Below are 18,958 nucleotides of genomic sequence, written 5' to 3' on the forward strand. Positions count from 1 at the left end.
ATAGCACTCTTCTGATCAGTTATTACATGTTCCTGGAACTCATAGATACCATGAAGATCAACGAAGGCCCATGTGGGACTGGTTGCAGCAGATTATTCCTGGAAGATACTGTTGCATATCTGCACACTGATCACAAACCAAGGGTGGCTTGTAACTTGTGATGGCACTGAACACCCCTGTGAGACTGCAAGACAAGACTTATACCCACTTGTAGTGCACTGTTTGCATCTGTTGCTACAGGTACACAGGGAACATCATTGTCAGTTGGAGCCTTGCAAGTTAACCTTCCCCCCACCTGGATGTAAACAGTCTGTAATTGTGCCCCAGTCTCTGCAGGTGTCACTGTAGAAATGCTCTGCTCTTTTTACACACAATAAAAGTTACCTGTGTGCACATGGGTACCTGTGCCAACACTGCCCCTTTGAGACATGAAAGTTAAAAGTGGCCATTCAAGATGTACTATACAATGCCAACCTACCTCTGCTGCCATCCTGACATTGCTATATATTTAATATAACTATCCAACAATTGTTGTGGTCATCTTACAGTATCTACATGCAATGCAACCATTCATAGATCTGTTGTAAGAGGTACTAACCCGATGCATTATCTACTGAAACATGTAGGGTTGACTACCTCCTGATGTCAGTGTCCACTTCTCCTGGGATAATCCCAAAAGCAGTTCTCTCCTGCAGAACCAACAAATACTTCTGTGGCTGTGTCAGCCTGTTGCTCAAATGCGCCCCCTGGCTAACTTCTCAGCTGCTGCTACAGAATGTCACTTTGCTTTAACACAGCATAGTATGTTGGTAACATGCTTATGACGCTGCTGCAAAGTGTGATTGTCACCCCATAACATTATGACATGGATCACAGGCTACCATATCAGGTCATGTAAAGTGTGATCAGCGCCCCCTATCCCCAACAGACAAAACCCATGTGTTCTAAGGGCTGGTAGCAGGACATCACTTTCAGCAGAGATGGAATTGTTCAAGTTCTGCATCTAGCTCATCATGGTGATCTGCAGATTCCTGTGAACACATAACACAGGGCTATATGATATACTTCTTCAGGTAAAGGGGTACAACTTAGATCATATTATAATTAAAGGGATTGCTATAGAGATATGCCATATAACTGCTGCTAGGACAGAAATGGGAATATGTACAGCAGGCATACACGCCAATAGGTACGTATATGGTTAGGCAGGCATTACTGTTGCCAAAAGCCGAGTTCAGCTGTAACCACCAGTATAGATGCATATCAGTTTTGTTCATCAGTATATGCTAACACACACATTGGATAGATCACACAAAAGTATTAAAGTGACAGGCATGTACAGGGGCAAGTTATTCCAGTATTGTGGACTACTTTGTTGCTAGTATCTGCTACAAACGTGAGACAAATATAGGTGCACAATTGCCTGCCTGCCTGTTCCCAGCCATTTATAATGATACAGTGGAAGAGTGCATATCCTTAGGAATCTGACACATGTTTTCAGACTACTGAGTGCCTCCTCAAACTGCATATAAATCTAAATAATGTTGCTATTCTACCTAACAGTACTGCCCAAATATGCACAATATATTTCCATGACAGCCTAGAAATGATGGCATGACTATTAAACTAGGCAAGTGTATCCCTACCTTCAATGGCAGATTAGGTAAAGGGACATGAGTGTCTATGAGTCACTATATGTTGCTGCTGCACACCTGTGGCATAATGTGTGCGTTGCTACTTATGCATGCCTTAGCAGCTCATGGCTGCAAGCTCATGCTGCACACCTTCTCAGGTACATATCATGCTACTTTATGGGTATCCGAACTGCAGAAATCACACGGGGATGATCCACAGGCAACCAGTTTGTTCCTCCTGAAAATGACACAACTTTCAGAGAACATTATGGAGGATAGCAGCTCTCACTTGTGCCCACCGTTGAGCACCTGTATGTGCATAAACAAGAGCAAGATTATGTGTTATATCCTTCACAGCCATTTCAGGGAGTACGTATTGGACCCCTATGATGATGCAGGTAAAACAGTGGATGCCTGATATGATCAGGCTATGGAGTTGTTCACAGCAGCAGGCATCATCAGGATATGAGAACACTGCAGACATTCTGATGACCTGCAACACAGGAGCCATAATGATCTCTGTGCATGGGAAGCAAGGGTTAGGCAAGAGTGCCCTGAATACTACGTTATGCTTTTGTTATACTTTTGCATTTTCCTCTTTTATCCTGTTTTAGGCTTGGGATGGTTGATGCTACTTGGCAAGTATTTCTCATGCTTATCCAAGGAATTAGGTCTGCTACTGTGTGGATTTTTCATGTCAGGTACAGATAGTGATGATACAATATGTACAATCTGCATGGCCTTTCTTTGGCTGGGATTACTATGTATGATGTCATGGTGACTGTGTATTACCTGGTGTGTATCCAAGTATATACATGCCATTTTCTGTTTACATGCCTTATCTTATGTGCAGAGAACCCACACCTGCTTTTCACACCACTAATTGGAAATAGTTAGTGATCAAATCTGTTGTTCTGTCATTAAACCTTACAGTAGTAACAGTCCTCTGGTGTGCCATTTCACTTTCAGCATGAACATAGCATAACACAAATTATGTTGCCTTTGGCATAAAGCAATAGAAGCTTGCAGTCAGAAACAGTTATTTCCCCTCACAAGTACTGACATATTTGTTAAATTATTCAGTCCAATGTCATGCTAGCTTCACTTATAGCTGCCTTCTCATTTTGTATCCTCACTTCAGGTCCAAAAAATAAACAGTGCGTGAGGGTGGTGAGGTTGGAAGTACCTAAATGGGATGGGAACTATCATGCCAGCTGCCCGTGTCTCACCCTACCCCCAGCCATATGTGCTCCTTTCCTTTTTTGCCCTACCTTATACCATGTACATTGTTCAAATCTCTCATCAGCATATTTCTACTCCAGGTTTATCCCTGTCCATTACATGCCTGCACATCCTAGTGTGTGCACTTCCACCCCTATTTCTCTGTACTGCTCTGTGTTTGTCTACACAATATCATATCCACCCTTCCCCATTTCTCTCTCTCTCTCTTCCTGCATATAAAAAAGGCTCTATCACTAGAAAAAACTGCCTCCTTCTCCCTATCCAGCGCGGTCCTATATGTTGTCCTTTTGTGTGACCCTCTGCTTCTTCCCCTTTTTCTTCATTTACTCTACACTCCTTTCTTCTCATTTAACAATTGAAGTGTTTAGCTTTTAAATTATTTGACTTTGAATAAAGTGAGTGCTCAGTTGTTACTGAAATATCTGAATGAGTTCCCAGAAAGTTCCAGAAGTGCATAAATATATTAATGATACTGCCAGGTGTGGATAAACGTTGTATGCCATGACCAGTGTAGTACAGTGCGGATTAAGGTTTTATCTGATAATTTTCTGGCTTGCTATGGATTATTTTTTTTTTTTTGTATTTTTGATTTTGCCCATTTAGAAATCAGCTGTACATAGTTTGTGAATGGAGCTTTTCAACTTTTTTTGCGGTTTACAAAAATGAGGATAGATAGACAGGTAGATAGACAGATAGACAGACAGACAGATAGATAGATAGATAGATAGATAGATAGATAGATAGATAGATAGATAGATAGATAGATGGACTGATCATATGAAACATCTCTAATTTTATGAATTTTCATGTGAAAAAAAATTGTGGGCTTGGCATTTTTTTTTTTCATTTTTAAAATTATTCATATTTGTTTATTAAAAGATAAGAAATGTAATTTAGGCTTTTCTCTGCCAGCCCACCATAACTTTATGGGAACATATTAATGAACTGTCTGTTTGTAGGCATGCTTCTTCTGAATAACAAGACAGCTACAACATTCCTTATTTTTTCAAATTTAAAGGATATAAGAATTTTAAACTTCTTAGTGCTACTCACAGTTTTGTTCCTTCAAAAAAGCTAGTATATTAGTAGAATTTGAAATAATGTGGATTGGAATCTTGGCAGCTGCCTGTATTGTGGGAGAAGATGCTTCCAAGTGTTTCACTAGTCAGAAGGCAGTAATCTAAGAGAGATAATTATGGTGATTCTCTTACTGAGAGAACACCTATTAAGGAAGACACAATGAAAATAAATGAGTTGATTCCAGTGAAAAAAACTGACTACTTTTCACTGTTGGTGAGGATGGCTCTAAAATATGAAGGCTATCTTCCCTGTCTGTCTGTCTCTTTGTCTATCTATGTATCTATCTATCCATATTTGTTTGAGCTCTTTATCATTTCCCTACATCATCCTACAGCCTGTTACTCCTGGGCCTCCATCCAAGTCCAGGTCTACCAGCTGTCTTTAACTCCACTGGTTAATTAATTAATTGATTAAGCTGGGGCTGCCCATGGAACCTAAACGTGTTCAGGGTGGTCTTGCCCTCACTACTGCTGAGGAGTTTTTACTTATTTTTAATTTAGCCATTTTTACCTACCCACTAGGCTGCAGAGAACTGCCTGACAGACAGGTGTGCAATGGGAACATACATTGTTTCACCTCAACTTTGTGACAGACATCTTTTCCCCTCTTTGGATGATCCCACTCCCACATCAGCATGCCCTGTATCCATCAGAGATCACTGGCAGAAGCACCTGACCAATCACTCTGCCTCATGGACAGGCATGCCCCTCCTTCTATACTATTCTGCCAGCCACTTGAGCCACTAATCGAACATGGGTCAGCTAGCCTATAGTCATAGCTTTATCACCGGGGCTTCATAGCTGTTTCCTGCATTCTCACAAAAAAAAAGTGAAATAGCTGTATATCTGCACTGTTTACATTTATTGCAAAAGTATATCCCCTTGACTGTCCTGCTTTCAGTTTCTACCTTATTAGCCTCCTCCTCAAAACAAAACTTTAATTTGAGTCATAGCATCACTTCAGGTGGTCTACCAAAAACTGCATCATTAAAGTCCAAACACACTACAGAAAAACTTAAGCATCAGTTTACAAGAAGCCATGCTATTTTCAGTCTAATACTGTTACCTATATAGCAAGAGAGAATGCTTTGAGTGTACTTATATAATGAGCAGTAAAACAGCTGTGCCTCAGTCAGAACTCTGATTCTGACATCATTTTACCAGCTTGTAAAATATAAGCTTCCTATTCATTGTCTTAATATACAACAAAACCTGGCCTTCGATACCAGTGAATGTCCCTAGTTTTCAACAAACTCGATTTATGACAACACCTCATGAAAAATAATAGCGAATGTGTTTATAACTTACCCAGGTGATCATTTCTCACAGTAACCATTAACTGAAAAAGCACTCTTTCACAAAGAATTGCTAGGTGACAGTGATATGGCTCATGGACGGTGGTGATGATACAGTGATGCAGTAGTAGGCTGCCTCAGATTGCATGGTTTGTCTTTTTGCAACTTAGCTTGAATACCTATTGTCCAGAGTCTGCATGTCCTTCCTGTGTCTACCTGGGGTTTTAGAGTCTGCATGTCCTTCCTGTGTCTACCAGGGGTTTTGCTAGGACACCTGATTTCCTCCAACATTCAAAGATATGCTGGTAGGTGAATTAGTGAGTCACCAAGGTGTGTGTGTGTGTGTGTGTGTGTGTGTGTGTGTGTGTGTGTGTGTGTGTGTGTTGTGCGTGTGTGTGTTGTGCGGCACACAACCTGTGATGGATTGTCATCCCTTCCAGGATTAGTTCCATGTCTTATGGCTGTTGCATAATGGGACAGACTAAAGTGCTAAATTAAATACCTTCATAGTTTCATAGGCTATTACAAGCCTGATCAATAACTAGAGGTTAGAATCAAACCACATACTTTGTATCTATGAGGTAAAGACCTTAACCATTATATCAACTACCTTTTATTTAATTAGTTAGTTTATTTTATTTAATCCTTTGTTGAGCAGGTTAGTCCCACTAGGCTAGTAGCATCTTTTCAGGGACACACTAGATGGTATTTATACTCCTATGGGAAATTTGGCCTGGGAATGGAGGAACTTCCTCTACTCTTTTTGTAGGAGGAAGTGTTGCAACAAGTAAGACGGGGGTTGCACTATGTAGCTGGAGGACGATGGAGTGGCTGCTTTTCCTATTGCTGAAAATGCTATAGAAATTGCTACAGTGGTGTCTAATGGTTCACACTGGATGAATTGCTTCTAAATATGATCAATGTTGAAGAATCAGAGATCAAAAATTTGACTTCATGAAGTCAAATTATGGTTAAAATTAATCCTGAAGAAACAGTTGTTCCTGTGGTGAAGGAAGATCGATTTTTACAGCAGGTTGATATGAAAGGTTTGTGTCAGTCCCATGGGCATAGTATACGTTTCCAGCCTTGCATATGAACTTTATAATTAAACTGATTCTACAATTTAAAACTGTGGACATTAGTGATACCTTTATTAGGCAGTATTTCTCACTTCACTGTGAATGTGTGTTTGATATTAAGAAAATTATTGATGACAGGGGATTGTGGAATGGGTCATGGGAAGTGTGGGTTTTGCTATCTAAGCACCACAACAAGCAAAGCATATTCCAACTGACTGTCATTTTTATTAATGATCATAGAGCGTATGTGAATTACATCTGGCAGCCTAAAACATGTTTCTTTTTTGAGGTTTTGATAAGCGACACAGGAGTCAGTGTGGTGCTCTAGGCCATTTTGCTTCTAACCACATTCCTTCTTGTAAGGAATGTAAAAATGTTGGACATTTTTGGTTTGACTGTCCCAAGTTACTTACAAAAGATGTGGAGGATACTAAGCAAGTTCCAGAGGATATTAAATGTAAAAAACAATACATCAGGGGCTAAGGAGTCTTCTGGGGAACAGGTTATGGCACCACTTATCAAGGCTATGCAAGAAAATGTTCCTCTTGCTATGTATAATGTTTCAAGTACTGGATATAGAAGAGGTGCCTAACAGTGATTCTGAGCATACTTAGTAGTAGAGTCCACAGAGGAGGGGGGGGGGGCGTGACAGCGGTGATAATATACAAGGTTCTGGAAATGAGGAAATGGATGAACATTGTAGTAGTATTGGTAGGAGGGTACATAAACAGAAAATAAGGCAAAGGGCTAAAAAACATTCTTTTAAGAAAGGAAAACCTTAGCCTTGTTGTCAGCAGTTTAAATGTGAGCAGCTTGATTAATGCACATCCCAAATTACAGATTTTACATTTTTTATACTGACAAGGGCTGATGTTATCTTTTTACATGATATAAGATTGTTTACTGATTTATAAAAAAGAAACAGACTGATGTTATTTGGGAGCAAAAACTTCTATGGAAAAGATGTATGCTCTCATATAACTATTTTATTTAAAGCCTGTACTTTTTTATAGATGTATTAATTGCTATTCCGGGATAAATTCTTATGTGTGATATGCAGTCCTAGAAGGGGATTTTTAGATCATTATTGCTTATGTTCTTACTAGTAAAAAATCTAGAGAAGACACATTTCATGTGTTGCAACATTTTTAAGTGTTAATTGCCAATGAAAAGTGCAGATGCAAAGTTACTGCATGCGATATTAGAGCCTAACAATCTTTTTTTTGGGGACCTTACATAGAGAAATCTTATCATAGAGGTAGATTACCCACTGAGATTGATTATTTTTCTTATACAATTAATTTCTTCTGTTCTTATTCATGTAAATTTAACTGATCAAATGGCACTGTTTTTTGAACTTGTTAATGTATCTAGTTTAACAGCTGGTAAAGGTATTAAAAGTTAAACTGGTGGGGAGAAAGAACAATGGAATGGAATGATATGTTGCATCTGTTATGGGAGAAAGTAGTCATTTTAATTGACTTTACTGAAAACTGGGCAAAATAGCGAACTATATAGCAAAACATTTGTTCTGTAGAAAAACAACTTCTCAGTAAAAAAAGAATACATGTTTCTATGCTTGGAAGAGTTATGAGGTTTCCCTACCATCTGTAAACAGCCTAGACATCCACATCCCACCCCCAGCCCCAGTTAGAGAAACCATCGTAAAAAACTTCTCCAAAGCCAACTTCACACTTCTTAAGACAGAAGTGGCAAACTTCATGACACCCATGCAGACGGACAATAGAGGTATGACTGCCGAATCCTACACAAATGCACTTTATAAGCATTTACACGAGTGCATGGATCATTCTATCCCTAATAAAACCAAGATGTTATCCTCCAAAAAAAGGAAGCCAATCTGGTGGTCCTCTGCCATAAACAAACTCTACAACAGAAGAAAGAAACTGTTGCAAAAAAGAGTAAAATCCCATGACTGGAGGAACTCCCTGGTCAACCTCAGTAAGAAGCTGAGATCCCTCACAAAATCCTCCAAAGCTAGTTACGAAAACAAAATTGCCACTGACTCTAAAGACAACCACAAAGCATTCTATAGCTATGTCAAGAATCTAAATGGGAACACTCAGATCTGCTCTGAGTTACAGCACAATGGCACTAAATATACAGAACCAACTGATATTGCCAAAATCCTAGCAGATAGGTTCAGTGCTAACTTTACCCCCCCTCTCACCCCCTAGAGGGCCCATCTCTATACCGGAAGAATGCAAAGTTCCTATAATCACGGCTGCACAGGTAAAAAACAGACACTCCAAAGCCAAGAACACACCATTTATGGGACCTGACAATATCCCAGGCTGCGTTCTACACGAACTACAGAATGAACTGGCACCCTTCCTAAGTACCATGTTCAATCATAGCCTCACCTCAGGCTTTGTACCCACTGAAAGGCGCACCGTGATGGTTATCCCACTCCACAAAGGGGGAGCCACGACGGACCCCGGGAACTACCGCCCCATTGGCCTGATGAGCCTGGTCTGCAAGGCCATGGAACGTATCATCATGGAACTCATAAACAAAGACATTGGTAATCTCCAAACTCTGTACCCTACCCAGTTTGGATTTGTAAAAGGCAGATCATGTCTCCTAAACCTGATTGACTTCTTTGAAGCAGTCAGCGAAGCCTTAGATGAGGGTAAAATGGCTCACACAGCTTATCTAGCTCTCGCCAAGGCTTTCGACACCATCCCCCACTCTGGAATTATAGATAAGCTCACTAAACTAGGTATAAATCCCTATGTCACAAGATGGGTTGCCAACTGGCTCATGGACAGAACCCACACTGTGAAAGTAGCGGATTACAAATCTGACATCAGACCAGTGACAAGTGGAGTACCACAGGGTTCAGTCCTGGGTCCTCTCCTGTTTGGTATCTACTTCTCTGAAGTGCAGGCCAACACAGAAGGTCTTTATTAACAAAGTTTGCAGATGACTGCAAACTAGGAGCCATAATCAAAACTCCTAACGATGTGGACAAACTACAAAAGGGCCTCAATGAGACAGATACCTGGTGTCAAAGTCATGGCCTGAAGCTCAATGCCAAAAAGTGTATTGTCATCCCCTTTGGTAAAAACTCTGTACCCATGAACTACCACATAGCTGGTAGTCTACTTAATGCCGAAAATGTGATGAGACTTTGGGACACAGGTGGACAGTAGCCTCTCGTTTGATAATCACATCGCCACAGTGGTCAGGAAATCCTTCTACGTGGCTCATCTCATCACAAAAGGATTCTCATCCAGAAAAAAAGAGGTCATTGTTCCCCTCTACTCATCACTCATTAGACCCATTATAGAGTACAACGCCCCTTTTGGTATGTACCTCACAAGACATCTACAACAACTGGAAAGACCACAGAAATACCTCACAAAGAGGATTACTGGCCTCAAACATATGCCCTATGCAGACCATCTCAAAAAACTACAGCTTTACTCCTTCGCATATCGCCTACTCAGGGGCGATCTTTGCCTAACATGCAAAGCTATGTCAAACCCAGAGCTGCTGGACATGCTCCACTTAAAGAAATCCCAATCCCTCCGAGCTACACGCTCTAGGGACCTTAACCTTGTCACCACAATAAACAGAACATGCTGGAGGGATAGAGTCCTGTCCCAGAGACTTCCCATACTCTGGAACAGACTACCTATCTATGTCAAACAGAGCTCCTCATTAGCACTCTTCAAGAAAAATCTTGATGATTGGATGGGAAATGGGAAATTCACCCCGGGGATCACTTCTGTGGCTCTGCTCGACAGGGGCACAGGAAAATAATTTTCTTGGGTGGCGAAAGCCAGGGTACATTTTTTGGCTAGGCTTGTATGGGCCCTAGGGCCGCTAGCCTAGTACCTACCTATGAACCTATGAACCTAGGTATAAGATGGCCACATATCTTTGTCAGAATTAGATTCTTTTTTCCATGACCTTTCTTCTGATTTGTCCTCAGGTATAGACGGTATTACCTATGGGTTCTATAAAAATATATCTGAGAGACAGAAACTTATTTTTCTCAATGTATTAAATGAATGGTTAGATAAAGGTATAAAGAGGGAGACAGTCTGTGTGATAGTATTATAAGATTTATATTTAAAAAAAACGGCACAAACAAGATATTCAAAACTGGAGACTAGCAAACATAGTCTATAAAATTTTCTGTAAAATAGTAAAAATTAGACTTAGGCATATTTTCTTAAATAAATTTCATACAGGACTTTTGGGGATGAAAGGAAGACTGAGTAGGGAAATATTAGAACTTGTACCTGAAATCATTTATAGTATTATTCATACTAAGAGAGGTCTGCTTATTTCATATGATATCCAAAAAACATTTGATATAATTTCACATAAAGTTTGTGGGATATATTGAAATCTTATGGTATTGGTACTAAATGTTTGCATGTTGTATGCAGTATTTATGAAAACTCCTGGATTAGGCCTTTAATAAATGGTCACCTTAGAAATAAAATATAAATGTGTTGAGATATTGAGCAATGCTGTCCATTGAGTGGCATTTTTACTAACTTTGTGGCAAATGCCGTTTTAGAGGAATGTTCTAGATATTGCAAGGATGCTTTTTGGGAGATAGTGTTATGTCTCATTCAACTGATGATTTTAATCATATACTTAAATTGGAATATTATATTGATACTGCCTTTCAGGAAGTTAAAACTATATTACAGAAGGGTCTATATCACATTGTCAAATGCTCTAAATGTCGACCGCTTCTTCTTCGAACCCTATTTGTTCAAACTTTATCAATCAAATGATTGTTTCAGTGAAACAGTTTCCCATGATAAGTAAAAAGTTGGCTAACCTACCAATCACAACAAAAAATGCATTTTTAAAACCTACTCTGGTGGGTGGCCTCACCCCCACCCCACCCCAAATAAATACACCAACTCTGGGATCACACTACAGTGGGGAAAAGGGCAACCTCCTGATAATAGACCGCTGGTTACTTACCATGTGAAAAGTTCACTGAAATGATCATTCAACAGATGAACACTTTGACAATAGGGTTTGATGAAAAGGCATTCAACATTTAGAGCATTTGACAATGTAATACAGACCCATTACGGAAAGCAGGATTGTCCTTTAATATCTGTTGGTTATGACTTTATGCCATCTTTACATAAAATCCAGTTTGTGCACAATAAAATTACTATTTTAGGAATAACTTAAGGAGGGGAGCAGACATTTCTGACCCAGTGGGACTGCATTCGTATTGATATACAAAAGATTTTGGATACCCAGTGGTGTTTCAAATTGTCTTTTTCAAAAAAGTTTATCTTATGAATACTGTTATACTGAGAAAATTATATTGCATAGAGCAAGCTTTTCCTTTTCTAAAAAAGAAACAGAAGATATTTTTAGACTTTTTTCCTTTTTGGGGGGGGGTTGTTTAAATCATATTAAGAGAAATGTTACTTTTTTTGTAAAAAAGAAGATGGTTGGTTAGGCCTAATAAATCCCATTGTCAATCTAGTGTCTATGCATTTATACTGGATACTTTTTAGGTTACAACATGACAGAGTGGATTTGCTTAGTAAATTGTTATGGAAAATAAACAGATACTTTGGAGAGTTTGGCAATAGGAAAACGTAGGACACTGCACCATTACTTGTTAAAGGAATTCAGTGATAAAATACTTAGTTGGAAATTTAGAGTTTCTTTATCTATTAAGTCCAGAAAATTGTGCTATGCATGTGATGGATTCTCATATATGTTTTTGATTGACTGTAGAAAAATATTTTCCCTCATATTTTGCAAAATATTAACTGTAGAAAGTATAGGTTCCTAAATATTAAGGAAATTCAGGACTTTTTGTGGAGACTCTTCTTAGGCAAATTAGCAGTTAAAGGTGACATGAAGTCAAAGATTAGACATAATTTTTGTCATATTTGTAATGTTAAAGAAATCCTTTCAAATGTTTTTTAGACTGTTTCAGAATTCAGTTACTTTGGCAAATGCTTCCGTGTCCTTATAATGTTTATTTTTCCCCTATAACATTAGATATGATTCTGCATGGCTATTACTATGGCAATTTTTACTTATTGACATATGTTTGACTGATACATTTTTGTTGGGGTATTATGGTATATTTGGTTATTAAGATGTGAAGAATTATTGTTTAACAAAATTTAGGATTGTGTTTTGATATTGGGAAAGCTAAGAAAATGATTGTGGAAGAAAGAGTGGTGGGAATATATGATTATGTTTCTGAAAATAGTATTGTTGGATTACTGTACAGACTTTATTGTAGCACTTTTTATTGTTTACCTTGACTGAGTATGTTATGTGCTGTTCTTGCTTGTTCTCATAATAAAATTCCCCTGCTCTTTTTTTCTAAAATATTTTATTCATTTTATAACGCAATCACTTAACAGTACAGTAAGTAAAACAAATAAACTATATACAGTATCCATAACAATTAAAAAAGCAATATACATAGGAGAGCACTTAATATTTCTCTAACAAATTAGGCAATTTTGTCCAAGCAATTAAATGATGAGTTATGTTGTTAGTTCTTGCTTTTATAGTAGCAATCTCATTCTTACAAATGTATTTCACAAGATGAATAAACTCAACTTTAAAGACAGGCGTAGATTGGTATTTACAATTTTTAGTAACAATTTTTCTTGCTATAGAGAAGATAGACCATAGTAAAAATGTTTGGTTTTTAGGAATGTCTTCAGGAGCAGGAACACTTAAAATGATAAGAGAGTCAGAAATTATACAGTTGTTATTCCATAGAGCTTTACAAAGATATTTAAAGTCTAACCAAAATGGGGAAATTATTTTGCAACTAACAACTATATGTACCCAGTCAGCATCAGGATGTCCACAGCTCCAGCATTTCATTTCATTTTTCTTGTACATTATTGCTAGCCTATGTGGGGTGAAAAAACATCTATGTAAAAATGTCCATGTGTATACATGCCAGAAGAGGGAAGATGTTTTTTTTATCTTTTTCTGAGAATGCTCATTTATTAAATTCACTTGAATAATTTCAAATAGAAACATCTGTTTTACTAAAATCATTTCTCAGAATTTTATAAATAACAGATATGTATGGTGTTCTTGGGTGAGCTATTATTAATTGTTGAGATAAAAGCCAAGGTTTTTGGTGAGCTATTATTAATTGTTTTTTAAGTGACTCTTATCGTATGCCTCTAATGAGGGTATGAGCTTAGTATGTATAAAATACTTACATGTTTGGATGTCCAGCCAATTGCAATTTTGCAAACTATATCTGCTGATCAAATTGTCTACAGAACTTATTTTATTAGCTGAGTGAACTTGATTCTAATATGCCCTTCTTAAATTCCAACATTTTCTGAATATCAAAAGATATAAAACATTAATTTGTGTACTCAATAGGAAATGCAATTATTAATAAATTCGTAATTAATTAGAAAACATAAGCTTTTTAAACAACAGCAATATTTGGTTTGTAAGAGGTGTAAGAACAAGTATTGACTTTTCACTTCGAATGTATATTTTTAAAATCCATATAAAGCTGTTTGTATGCATTTGAGTATATAGTTAAAGCAATGTCTTATTACTATTAAGAAGTATGATTTCAGGCATTGATTTCCAAGATGATGTATAAGAAGTATTATTCCAAAACAACACTATGTTAATAAATGCGGATTTTAAATAAAATCAATAATAGGAAACCCTATACTTTCTTCATCCCAGCTTGTTGTGTGCCAGAGAAGAGAAATTTTTGGTTTCTTGGGATACCAAAGGAAGTTGACTAATAAGTCATTAATTTTCTGTTTAATTTTGACAAGTGGGGAAATTATTAGAACTTGGCCAATGAATAAGATTTTAGGTAACAGTATCACTTTGATTAAAATTAGTCTGTCTTCAAATGTGAAGAAGAGTCTGTTCCAACTGTCAGTTAGACTTGTATTTGAGTTTATAAGTTGTTGTAATTAGATCGAATTGATTTTTTTTATAATTAGATTCAATAATACCTAGATATTTAATATGTGTGCCCTCACAGTTTGTTTCTTTTTGATCTAAGTTTCATAGTAACATTTTTATTCACTAGACGTGCCAGCATTTTGTTGTGATTGAATTTTATACCAGAGGCATTTACAAAGAACTCTAGATTATGTAATAGGTGATCTATTGAATTTTCAATATCATTAGAAGTTATTAGTAGGTCATCAGCAAACAGTTGTATCGTGGGGGATAATTTATCTGACACTTTATATCCTTTAATGCTGTCATTATTTCTAACATAATTTGCAACAGGCTCAATAGCCAGGGCAAAGAGTAATGGGGAGAGGGGGCATCCCTGTTTAGTACTGCTTAATATTTTGAATGGGCTAGATAGATAAGATTCGATCTTTACATAGGCTAGCGACTTTTCATATAGATTTTTATTAATCCTATAAAGTTTGGGGTGAATTTGTATTTTTGCAGAGCTTTAAACAGATGTGGCCAACTTAGGGAGTCGAAAGCCTTATCTGCATCAAGGCTTAAAATAGAAAGCTCGTTTTTCTTGTTTGCTTAAGGACAGTAATCTAATTACATTGTTTTGTACCTTTCTGTTTTTGATAAACCCAGTTTGGTTTTCATGAATTAATATTGAAAGAACATTATTTAATATGTCTTCTAGGATAGACATGAATATCTTGCAATCAATGTTAAGCAAAGAAATTGACATGTATGATGTGCAAAGGTTCAGCTCTTTATTTGGTTTTAAGATGGAAGAGATTATAGAATATTTCCATGAGGGAGGGATGTTTGCTGTAGTTTTAACTTCTTAGAATACATTCAGTAAGATTTTCAAGATGTTATCAGGTAAGAGCTTGTAAAATTCTGGAATTAGACCATCCAGCCCTGGCCTTTTTTGTGTTAAGATTTTTTTATTTGTTCCTTTAATTCTTTAAAAGAAAAGGGTTTATCTATGTTATTAATATTGGAAAGCTTCTTTTGAATGTTATTAGTAAGAAAGTTGTCCATACGTTTATCACTTGTAGATGATTTATTATTATTAATATTCTTGTAATTGTTTTTAAAACATAATAAGATTTTTAGATCTGTAACTTTGATGGTCTGATTATTTTTAGTGTATATTATTTCTTTTATATGACTTTTTTCATTTAAATGTTTAGGTCTAATCTCAATCCTGTGTGTACTCTTGGGATTAATTGAGTAGGATTGTAATCTGATATTTTCCAGATTTATTGATATTTCATGCTGCATGACATCTTGATATCCCTTGTTCATTTTACATGTGTCAGCTAATGCAGATTTGCCATTTGCCTTAATTTTTAGTTTTAGTTCATCAATTTCTTTTTGTATGTCTACCAGTTTTTATCCCACTCTTTTCTTTTATTTATATACCAGCTTTACCATGTAAGACTACCTTTAAAGTGTCCCATAGGATAATAGCTGAAACCTCTCAATTATTACTGGCATCTAGGTAAAGCTTTATTTCATCTAGAAATCATTCTTTAAGTCCTTGTAATGTTAATACATAAGCACCTAGTCTTTGGCAGAAGTTTAAGGGGTCAGTGTTAAGTGTTACATTGAAGGTGATGGCATTGTGGTCAGACATAGGGCATGATGTCAGTACTACATTATCAATTTTGGCTAGTAAAGAACTGGTTACAAAGCCTTTGTCTATGTCGGTCTGCATGCCAGAGCTCTAAAATAGTGAGAGTATTTCAGGGAGGATAATATTTTTATACCATCAATGTCAATTAGGTTTCTGTCTTTTATATAGTTGTTCAAGTGCTTGGCAACAGGGGACATCTTGAAGGGTTTAGAGCTTGTAGTATCAGTGGAGGACAAGATACAGTTAAAATCACCTGCTAATAGTAACTTGCCTTTAGACTTTAATGTTATGGTGTCAAAATGTTTTTTCACAGTTTTAGTCCCAATACCCAGTATCTAGTAGGTGTTTACAAATGTGTACATCTTTTTATCTAGTTTTTATCTAGTTTTAGTGTGACTAAAGCATGTCTACCCTCATTGCTTGAGTATGAGTCAACTATTTCTGGAATTCTCATTGATTTTCTGTGTACAATTAGCACACCTCTTCTCTTGTTGTAGTTTGAACTTACCAAAATCTTATAACCCTTAAAGTTTAATTTCTTTATATCTTCTGTTACTAAGCAAGATTCCTGAATGAATGCAAAATCTGCTTTACGTAGAATTAAATGTTTGTTGACACTACTCCTTTTCATGGGGTTGTTTAACCCATTGACATTAATAGATATAATGTTAAATACTATCATTTGATGGAGACTGTTATTATAAGTAAAATTGAAAAGTGCTTTCCTTGATTCATTATGACAAATACATTTTTAAAACTGTTATGGACAATTTAAAAACTCTAAACTTGAAAACAATAAAACTGTATATTTCAACAGCCTTCTGCATGGATAAACTAAATCCAGGCTTACTATATCTCTCATAGAAGCAGCAAACTAACCCTCTTTTTGAGAGATGTCTTGGGATCTTTTACATCCACGTGAGCTACCACCAACTCAAGCAGATGGGCCTTGGTTTAATGTCTCATCTGAAAGACCGCACACTCAGGACCGCATCACCCCCCTTATGCTTATTTCTGTTGTGGGAACAGAACCCACAGCCTCCTACAGGATTAGTAAGTGTGCTCCCTGTTGCACCACTGACAAAAGTAGTTAGTGACTAGGCAGGTATCAAGAAACTGAATTGAACCAGGGGAGGTTATGTGTAACCAAAGTTATTATATGGGAAGTTTTGGAATACTGTGCTTTAAAGTAAATAGGAATTTGATGAAACAGTATTTCAGCTGTATTACTGCAAACAACTCAACTAAAACTGCAGTCACAGTTACAGAAGACATAGCTGTGAAGTAGACACAGAAGGCTCATCTACCAAATCTATAAGATAAAGAGATTAATACTCAAAAATCTCTATTTAAAGCAGATGTTAATATTTAGGTCTGAAAGTACCCAAATGATTATAAAGGAAGCATTGTCTAGGGAACAGCCTAATGGAGAAAGGTGCAGCAGAAAATGTTCAGGTATATTGATGATGATTTGTCTTATCCTAACCAAAATTAATTGCTTCAGACTAAAGAGTGACTCAGGAGCATCTGAAGGATGAAGATACCACAGTAAAGGGATGGAAAGAGGGCAAGCTAGGAAGGTTTGATATACACTGAGGAGAAATAAAAATGTTGACTTTTTAAATTAGGTTTAAGTAAAATTATTTTTATTTTAAATGATTAGCCAATTGTAGTTTCATAAAATGAGGCTGCTGGTACTGGGAAGCTGGATATCGCCCAGTATCTATTTTTTTAATAGAAAATGGAAAAGAATGTATGTTATGTCATTGGTGGCTGACTAAATAATGACAATGCATACAAAGAGAATATATGGATGTTAGACTACAGCCTTGCTCATATAGGCTAGCTGGTTGGTGAGTTTTTGAAATTAACTGGGAAACAAGTTTATTTTGTTTTTAAGACTTATGCTTTTTTAACAAAAAAAAATGTTTTCTATATACTTTATGATTTAGTGAAAGCATTTGTGATACAGGGATAGTTTTGAGCAGCCAGAATGTTGTATTCTGTGTTACTTTATTTCTAAATGCAGTCAATGCTTTCCAGAGTTTTTGTTACCTGTCTTGTAAATATTTATGATGAAGAGACAATTGTGTACCAGATTTGTTGCATTAATAATAAAAAATAAGCACACCAGCTGCATTTCAATGGGGCAGGGTAATTTCAGAACAACAATCTGCTTTTAGTTTTCCTAAACATTTCATTTGGGATTTTAAAAGTTAGATCATAATTTTATATTGCAGTTGATTTGTTTACTTAACTTTTGTTGACTGGGTTAATGCCACTTGGCATGTGCCTATGTTCAGAGTATTTTATACATGGGAGACATTTGACCTGGGGGCCAGGGAAATTCTCTGACTTTTTCATTAAGTGGCATTTGATCATTTGATTCTTATTGAGAAGTGATTTTAACATTGACTTTCAATGTTGAAATGATTGAAAGACCATTAATTGAATGACCATTTGATTGACAGTCTGTTTCATTTAATGTGACATACCTACACCTAGCTCCATAATACAGAAGTAGAATATGTAGATATATAAGAAAAAAACAGTATCTGGAGATTGATATTACCTATACATAATCCCTGCTGAGTTGGTCTCCATTGTAGCATTCACAGAAGTTCCCTGCATGTGGTGTTTTACTTTTCCCCTCAGGTGTGCAACCATGGAGTCAATATATTTAAGTAAGGGATTACAGGGAGCAAACCTCACCAACCTGTTGCAAAAAAACTTTTTAAAACATTTCACTAGGGTGATTTCACTGTATGCATTTCCAATTAATTGTAATTAGATTAAAAGGTGTTTCAGATAAATGGGCTTTCAACCATTTGAATTCAGCCATTTGGGATTTAATCAAATGAGTATTAAACCAAGTGTCAGGAAATCTCATGCATAGACACACACACACACACACACACACACACACACACACACACACACACACACACACACACACATATGCATATTATAAAGGAAAAAAAATCTGCTGTGAGTAGTACCCAATGGTCTCTTACACAGGCTGGAGAAGAAGGGAAAG

Source organism: Protopterus annectens, chromosome 5.part0 (genome assembly GCF_019279795.1).
Source record: "Protopterus annectens isolate FY-2018-M chromosome 5.part0, PAN1.0, whole genome shotgun sequence".
NCBI lineage: Eukaryota > Metazoa > Chordata > Ceratodontiformes > Protopteridae > Protopterus > Protopterus annectens.